The sequence below is a fragment of the Macrobrachium rosenbergii genome, chromosome 19 (assembly GCF_040412425.1).
Source record: "Macrobrachium rosenbergii isolate ZJJX-2024 chromosome 19, ASM4041242v1, whole genome shotgun sequence".
Classification (NCBI taxonomy): Eukaryota; Metazoa; Arthropoda; class Malacostraca; order Decapoda; family Palaemonidae; genus Macrobrachium; species Macrobrachium rosenbergii.
This window is the reverse complement of record NC_089759.1, coordinates 27,080,429-27,089,156: the sequence shown is the minus strand read 5'-3', so window position 1 is coordinate 27,089,156 and position 8,728 is coordinate 27,080,429. Positions and strand designations below refer to the sequence as shown.

Genomic DNA, 8,728 nt, shown 5'->3' with positions numbered 1-8,728 from the left:
CAGAGATTTAATACTCATTGGGTTGCAGGGTATTAGCTTTAATTCAATGGCAGGTAAAAATTTCTCGACTAACAACTTCAATTCACGATAGAAATTTAGGTCATGAATAAATGGGACACTTGCATATAATCGTAATTTTGGTACTGTAGGTATTTTAATTTTAGGATGGAAGATATTGTTTAAAAATTTGCTGAGGTGTTTATAAAACTGCTTTCCATCCAAACTTTTTTATAAACACCTCAGCAAATTTTTAAACAATATCTTCCATCCTAAAATTAAAATACCTACAGTACCAAAATTACGATTATATGCAAGTGTCCCATTTATTCATGACCTAAATTTCTATCGTGAATTGAAGTTGTTAGTCGAGAAATTTTTACCTGCCATTGAATTAAAGCTAATACCCTGCAACCCAATGAGTATTAAATCTCTGTTTAAACATAAGGAGAAACTCGATCCACTAATGACCTCAGGAGTCGTATATTTATTTAATTGCCCTAGATGTAATCTTGGGAAAGTACGTCGGCTCCACACGGAGGTTACTCAAAAGTGAGATTGACTCTCATCGAGGCGTTAGCTATCGAACAGGCGTCAAATTGACTAATCCTGAATTTTCATGTATACGAGAACATGCAAAGAAATGCAAATATGACATAAACTACAGAGATTTTAAAATTATAGGCCAAACTCCTAACGAACAATATTTAGCAATCTTGGAAACACTCTTTATTAAACAACTAGTTCCACAGTTAAACACCCAGTCTTCCTCAACACCTCTGTATCTCTCGTGAGTTTAAGTCGAAGCTGAACCCGGCCCGAATAGTCACTCGGTCTGTGCCTTCAGCACCTTATGGTAGTTACTCCTCCCTATCCTTTGTACTTTACTTTTATATTATTTGTATATATGTATAAAGTTTTTTTTTACTTAATTTTAGTCCGAGTTTTTATTTTAACTTTTAACTTTTATTTTTATAGCTTGAAAATAGGACTTTAGTCCTGAAACGTCGCAGCAACAATAAAGTACCTTGAAAAGGAATAATGGAATGATCCTTCACCCTAACCTGCTGATGTCTACCGGTTGATAGAACCCCTCTCAATCCTCACTATATATATATATATATATATATATATATATATATATATATATATATATATACACATATATATGTATATGTATATTCCACATTAAGAGAAAAGTTGTAGCTGCAAGTTAAAAAGCAAAAGAAAAGTCATTGCCACATTCATTCTTAAACTGGTGAACCGTGGATGAATTCCCCTTGCAGAAGTCCCACACCAACTTCATACACCTACAAAGACGGCTCATCCGAAGCGCGTCGAAACTCCCTACACAGTGCACCATTCACCTCTATCTTGAATGTACCATCGCGTTCGTGATTAAAGCCGCTGCTTTCCCGTACCTCTTCCTCCCAATCTATACAACACTTTCTGGGTCTTCCTCTCCTCCTTTCTAATACTTCCTGGTGGCACATTTTCACGATGAAACCCAATAATCCCACGTATTTCAAATGACGGTAAGTGAAGTCAGGACACATGAAAACCCCATGAACTTCCTCGGAGTTGCACCCCAAGATTAAGCTATTAGGAAACAGGTATGGGTGATGGAAAGAAGGAGTAGTAATCATTCTGCTGCAAAATATGGCTTCGGCAATAGAAAAGGAATCTGATTAGGTAGGAGACAGAATTTTATTTTGAAAGGAGACGCCTACTTTCTTCCTTTTTTACAGAGAAATTCAATGGTAGCAACAAAGATTAGAAATCAGAAAGGAATTTAGAAGGAAAAATTTTTGGCGTGAGGGGATAGTCATTACCTGATGTCATAAATAAGAAAATAAAATTTAGGAAAAACAATCATCACCGTCGCCGACATTTACAAACACGTGAACCGACAGCAACAACAACAAAATTCAAAAGAAAGAAAATTGTGAAGGAAAATGGTGCTCAAAGAGACAAATTTAAGCCACTTCAATACTAGGGAACTTTTCTGGCAGAAATCTGATTAAAAATGTCTTTGTTAGGCGAGGGTCTCAGAGCATAATTAATTTTCAAGTCGCGAAAAAGGAAAGAAAGAATAAAAAACATGCGTGCGCGAGCGTGACCTATAAAAGAGGATAATTAAAGCTTCTTTGGTTGTTCGTTGTATTTTTGTGTTGATAAGGGGCGGCATTGTTCAATCACCTGAATGAATCACTTTTTACAATACCATTAAAAAGGAGGAAACGTGGTAAAATCAAATAAGTGTCGGAATATAAAATCTGTGAAAATGAAAAAGATCCAAGAAAAATCGCCAATTAAAATTTTAATGCCCTGTGATATAATGGTTAATGCACTATGCAGAGGACTTCGGTAACTTCTACTTCAGTTATTTTTCAGCTCTAGGATATTTTAACGTTATTACTCTCACTACAATGAAAAACTACCACAGTTTATAGTGTCTTTCCATAATATATATATATATATATATATATATATATATATACATATATATATATATAAATATATATATATATATATATATATATATATATATATATATATATATATATATATATATATATATATAATATATATATACTTTATATATATATATATATATATATATATATATATATAATGTGTCTGTATGGATTATTTCATTAGCCAGTTTTAAGACCACACATTAGTCCCTGGAAAAGCGAAAATGGGGTTTTAGATTAAAATATTCATCTAGAGAACAGATGAATAACAGTTAAGCATTTGTGAATAAAAACATGAAAAGAAAGCTTTAATAACATCCAACATTGGACATGATGGCAAAGGCTTCAGAAAATAATAATAATAATAATAATAATAATAATAATAATAATAATAATAATAATGGGTGAAAAAGTAGGTCATAGGTTATTTCCTGAACATTGTTAATTTCGATACACATCTTTATTAATGGCACTTACTTGGTGTGTGTGACATAAATCAATCAAACAGCAATAATCAGACATGGTCTCATCAGTGAATAAAATCTAATCTCTCTCTATCTCTCATATCTTTCCTTCTTGTGAAACGTGAAGGTGTGAATTTGCCGGACCATTAACTCGACTGAAACAATGACCAATGTGATCATTACGAACGCTTAAGTAGAGATGAAACGCTTCAGACGTTTTTATCCTATTAATTCCTTGCACGAAAGCTTTAAGGATTGAAATCCTTCCTCCGCCTTCTTCAGGTAAATCTCCTTTGAAATGCGATAAGGATTAAAACGATTCTCGGGGTAAGAAGGATGCGTCGCCTCTCCCTTTGGAAATTAGCATAAAATACGACAGACAATCTTCTAATAAGAAGCTCAGTCGAGCTACTCAGCATTATCGTCGATATCATTTCCATTATTATTATTATTATTATTATTATTATTATTATTATTATCACTTCTAACAATACACCCCCGGCTTGGGTATTTCCTCTTTTCCTTCATTTATAGCCTACATTACCTGTGCGAGTAAGAATGCTTCCAAAATCCTTATTTATTTCTTCCCAACTTTTCATTTCCTTTTTTACGACACTTTGGCTTCCAGCATCATGAGAAATTTAAACCTCTGAAAAATATCACTCGCAGAGATCTGACAATTTTTGCATTTCGGTGAAGTTCCCGAAGCTTATGAATGCAAAAAGTTTTCCATTCATACCTCGCCTATGCTGAGACTTATTTCTTGTCCTTTCTGTTAATGACTTTCAGGGCATCAAAAAAGTGTTCATTTTCTAGAGAAAAAGAAATAAGGGGAATTTGAAATCAGTGACAGTTTCCCCTTTTGCTGTTTATTGAATTATTTTCTGTCATATGTCATTTGTGACTAACGGTTACCAGTACGCCAACCGGGTTCTCTAGTAACTGAGTGATGTCTTATGAGGACTTATAAGCAGCAGCTGCTATTTTTTTAAATCATTTTGCTACTATTGAATGCCAATAACTGAAAACTAAAACAGTCACTAATATCAAGAAACCCAACATACAGAAAGTAAAAATACCTTAGAAGACAAAAACCACTATCCCTGTAAGCTTTAATTAATTTGGGGACTAAAAATCAAATCTGTAAGGTTTTATGCAAAGACACAGAACTTATTAGAAGAGCTGGTCTGATCTCATATCTTTCCAGGCGACCAGCTAAAATAAAACGACTAGCTAATTTTCCTGTTGATCACCAAAGCCCGGTTCTCTTCTTGAATGACATCATCCTATTGCGTTCCCATGGTGAGTGGCACGATCCTTCCTCAAGTTGGGTCTTTTCTCATAAACCAACGACAAGGGGAAGATTCGATGACGGTCAGGCTGGTTATTTCCCTTCACTGGTTCTGGGCGCACAGAACCTGAAAGCTATAATTATAATGTGCTGACTACGGCCGAAAAGAAGAACAAGAGGAAATGACCGATAAAACCAGTCATCGTCATAATCGGCTTATGTAAATCCTCCCTCCAATGAAGCTTAGGACGGTTCACTTTCACGTGGCAAGTATAGATTTGAGCCGCCCAATAATCTCAACGACTCACTTCCTGGTATGCAGGAAGACATAGCTTAATGCCCCTTTAATGCTGTTTATCCATTTACACTCCAAACAGCTTTTTGAAACTCATGTTTAGTTGCTTTCAACGTCAGTTTTAGACGGAGTACGCGGAAGAAGCGAGTTGATCCTTTCAACGTTTTCCAGCCGAGAGACAGGACGCCTACAATGCTGAAAGGAAAACTCATTAAAAAGATTCTACAAGTTCCCTCTGAACCGAATGTTACATTAATTTTCCCGAGTTAAATATACCCTTCAGAACAAACAGAGAACAGCATACCCAATTAAGGGTATAAAGAATGTCCCTGTCGGCGTTTTTTTCCTCCAGCGTTGGAAAAAAATTGCAACCTTAACTACTAAATTCAAAGTTTGGTCGTTAATTGAAGAGTAACGTGTGCGCCCCGCACAGGCTTTTCGCTACAAGTGCACACGTGTGTTTGTTTACCAGTTCGTTTACCACGACTCTGGTTGAAAGAGGAGAAAAAGATCTTTTCGAAGCAGTTAATCGTATATAATTGTATATTTTAGTAGAAAAAAATTAAGGATTACAAAGAGTGGTATATCATTAGAAGCCGTAAACGAATATCGAGTAATGAAGATCATATATTGTGCAGTAAATCGAATATAAAGGGAAAACTATCATGAACTAAGTAGTTAACCGAGTTACAATTTTCGGAAAGTAAATCGCACATATAGGAAGAAAAATTTTAAATTAAATATAGTTAACTGTATAGGAAAAGACAAACCATATATTTGAGGCAACCGAGTGTAAGTAAAAGCATAAAAAAAAAACACAACTCGAAGCACTAAATCGAATATCAGGAGAAAAAGTTTATACTCACAGCAGTAAATTGAATATAATTTGATATTAAGAACCTGGAACGTTTACGAAGAGCAAAACATGATTTACATACATGTAGACATTCATAAATTTTCCCTCCCCCACCTGGTCACGGATACAGATACAGACACAGCAAACATACACACTCATTAGTATGCTTGTGTAACTACTTACTTTCGTAAGTAAACGTCAGTGCAGACGCACCAAAAGGAGAGAAAGGAGAAAATTAAAGCTTGCTTGTTTAAGAAAATTTAATTAATTACAGATTTTTGTTGTCTAAAGAAAATTGTTTTTTTCCAAGAAATTCAAAATATTGTAGTAAATAAATAAAGAAATAAGTTTACTTCGCACGGAGTAAATGAAGAAAAAAGGGAACACCTTTCCTAATAAAAAACACTCTTTTTATTCACCTAATGCGACCAATGAGAAAGGTACTTTTTTCTCTTTTCTTTTCTAGGTAGTAATGTTTTTTTTTTTTTTTCCTTTTTTCGGGCCTTCCATCTCCTGCTCCCTAATAACGCCCCATAAAGTGACGTGAATTTGTCTGCTGGTCCAGAAAACGGGAAGCTATGTTACAAAGCATCTCTCGTCTGTGATGAACACGGGAGCCTAAAGGTGAACCAACTGAGGGGCAAAGTACTCTTCAGTCTACCCGCGGTGCACCCCTGGCCCCCAGGGGCTTTCACGGACGGGAGAGGGTACTCGGTGGGAGGGGAGGATTTCCTTCCCCATTACATTCCCCTCAAATGATCTCCCCACCCAACCCCACCACCCAGTACATCATCCTCCCACCCCTTCAATTCATCTTTCTCCCTCACGCCCACCTCCTCCTCCATCTCAGTCCTGGCCCCTCATTCCGTCTGTTTCAGTACCTTTCATACACTTACTGTTTCATTGAGTCACGTCGTGTGAGTAGACCATTATTTGCTTTTCTCAATGGTATCTAAAGAAGCACCCTTTTTGTCATCGCCGGCTTGGACGCCCGTGTACGAATTTAAGACTGAATGCGCGTGCTCGAGTTGTTCCCTAAAAATGTTACGCGCTTGCATAAATTATAGAAAAGTATGTTGGCAAACTTTTGTCATGCTTTAGTATTTATCCACTAGTATGAGTGAACACAAAGATAAATATGAATGAACGCCAGTTACTAAGATAACTTCCGGGTAGAAACTGCTTTCGTTCATACCATTTTTTAATCAAGGTTATTAATTTTGTCAAAATGGGGACAGTCACAATTTCAATGCCATTCTCCTAAGGATTTAGAAGAATTAAACAACACTATAAAGAGAGAGAGAGAGAGAGAGAGAGAGAGAGAGAGAGAGAGAGAGAGAGAGAGAGAGATAGAATTTTTGTGGGGTTTCTCGTAATTTGTAACTTGGGTGCGAAGCATGGCAGTTATTTTAAATCAGAAAAAAATTATTTTTTAACTCCACTTAGAAGCAAATTGGAAAAATTTTTTAAAAGATAAAGTAAAAATCTCAATGAATCTTTTCATTACAGAACGAAACTGAAAATATGAAACTTTCCGCCATATCGGGAAGAGACAATTTTCATGTTTCAATTATCGAGTAAAAGTCCGACTATCCTATCAAAAGGGATTTCTGTCGCTACGAGGCATTAATGTGAATATGATCCTGAGTTATGGATTACTGAACGAATTTCGAATCGGTATTACGTTTGTGATAGTGCTGGTCGCCCTATCAGCTATGTTAAGCAACGTTAGATCTTGTCAGACCTTGAATGGGTGACCTTCAAGAAATGACAGGCACTGTTGGAACACAGATCCCTTGAACATCCGTGAGGCAGGGCGTAGGGTTAGCAACCTCATTCCAAATAGAGGTCTCGAAAATATTACAGCCTATCTCACAAGCTAGCCCTCTTTGAAATGAGCGCACATGTAATCACGGCGAAGGACTGCATGAAAGGGAGTTAGTGATTGGCCAATGGCGGACACGTTATAATTTCTCAAAATATTTATTGACAAATAGAAAGAAATGTATAATTATTTGGCTCTTCCACGATTTTATCATAGGAGAAAAGTTGAGTTGACACACTGCAAAGTAATTTAATGGCCGAATTATCGTATACATTTAAGTGTTACAACTGGAATAGTGCACTCTTTCTCTTCAAGCAGTAAATTTTATATATATATATATATATATATATATATATATATATATATATATATATATATGTGTGTGTGTGTGTGTGTGTGTGTGTGTGTGTGTAATTTCGTGGCCGAATTATCGTATGCATTTAAGTGTTACAACTGGAATAATATACTCTATTCAAGCAGTAAATTCTATATATATATATATATATATATATATATATATATATATATATATATATATATATATATATATATATATATATATATATATACATATATACATATACATCTGAGTGTAAGAGCATTAAATCCTATTCGCTGTTGAATTCTGAGACTCCCCATGTTATTGTTATCGTGCAATCACTTGAACCAGATCTCCAGCGTGAAATCCGCGATGTTGCAAGACTGCAAGCTGATCGCTGCAAACCTAAAACTCTACTCCTAACAACAGATGATGAAATTTCGTTGCTCTGGAACTTCTGACAAATCGATAAGCCGATATCAATTATAGAAAATATTTTTAGAAAGCACTGGAAAGCTTTTCGCAATGCCTGCTGTCAATTACAAATGATGAATTAACGACAATATGGTAGTTTATACCAATCAAAGGCAGCGCGAGTTTTTCATTCTTTTATTGTAACTGTAAATTATTCTAATCTGAGCGTGCGTAATTATCATGATAAATTATCCTAACAATGACTTCTTTAATCATCTGTTGATTCATATTTGACTGTTGGATTGGAAAGAGGAACTTCTAGTTTCCGATTAGCCGCTGAATTATTTAGCGAAGTGATTGTATATTGAAGTCTATCAAATTTCCCTGTACCAAATTGCCTTAATTTCTAAAATCCCATTTATCTTCTGACTGCTGAAGTCATTTATGTATGGCACTTAACAGTTTCTGATGTTAGAATATTCAATTAACCGTTAATAGAGATTTATTCCATCCGGATCTAGTATGTTCTGCATCATAAATGGGTTCCCCCTAAGGCAAACAACCATGACAGGTTGACTTCTAATTTTAATATTTGGAGTAACAGATTTATTTTCAAGTAGTAAGGTATCCGTATCACGTAGAAATGTACAAAAACAGCCATGAACATTCTGGATGATCTGCTGCACCAACTCCTAGTTTTGGGGTTTCAGTAATTATGCAGAATTATATCCAGTGTTACTGCAAGCGCTAGGCTGTTAATCAATTGTAGTCCTAAGTAACATCACATCTT

The 8,728-nt window shown here is 35.4% G+C and overlaps 1 protein-coding gene across 3 annotated transcripts in view; it reads right to left on the bottom strand.

Moving 5' to 3' along the window:
- Nucleotides 1–8,728, bottom strand: part of LOC136848772 (uncharacterized) — a 413,864-nt gene that overhangs the window by 349,213 nt on the left and 55,923 nt on the right. The window lies entirely within an intron of this gene.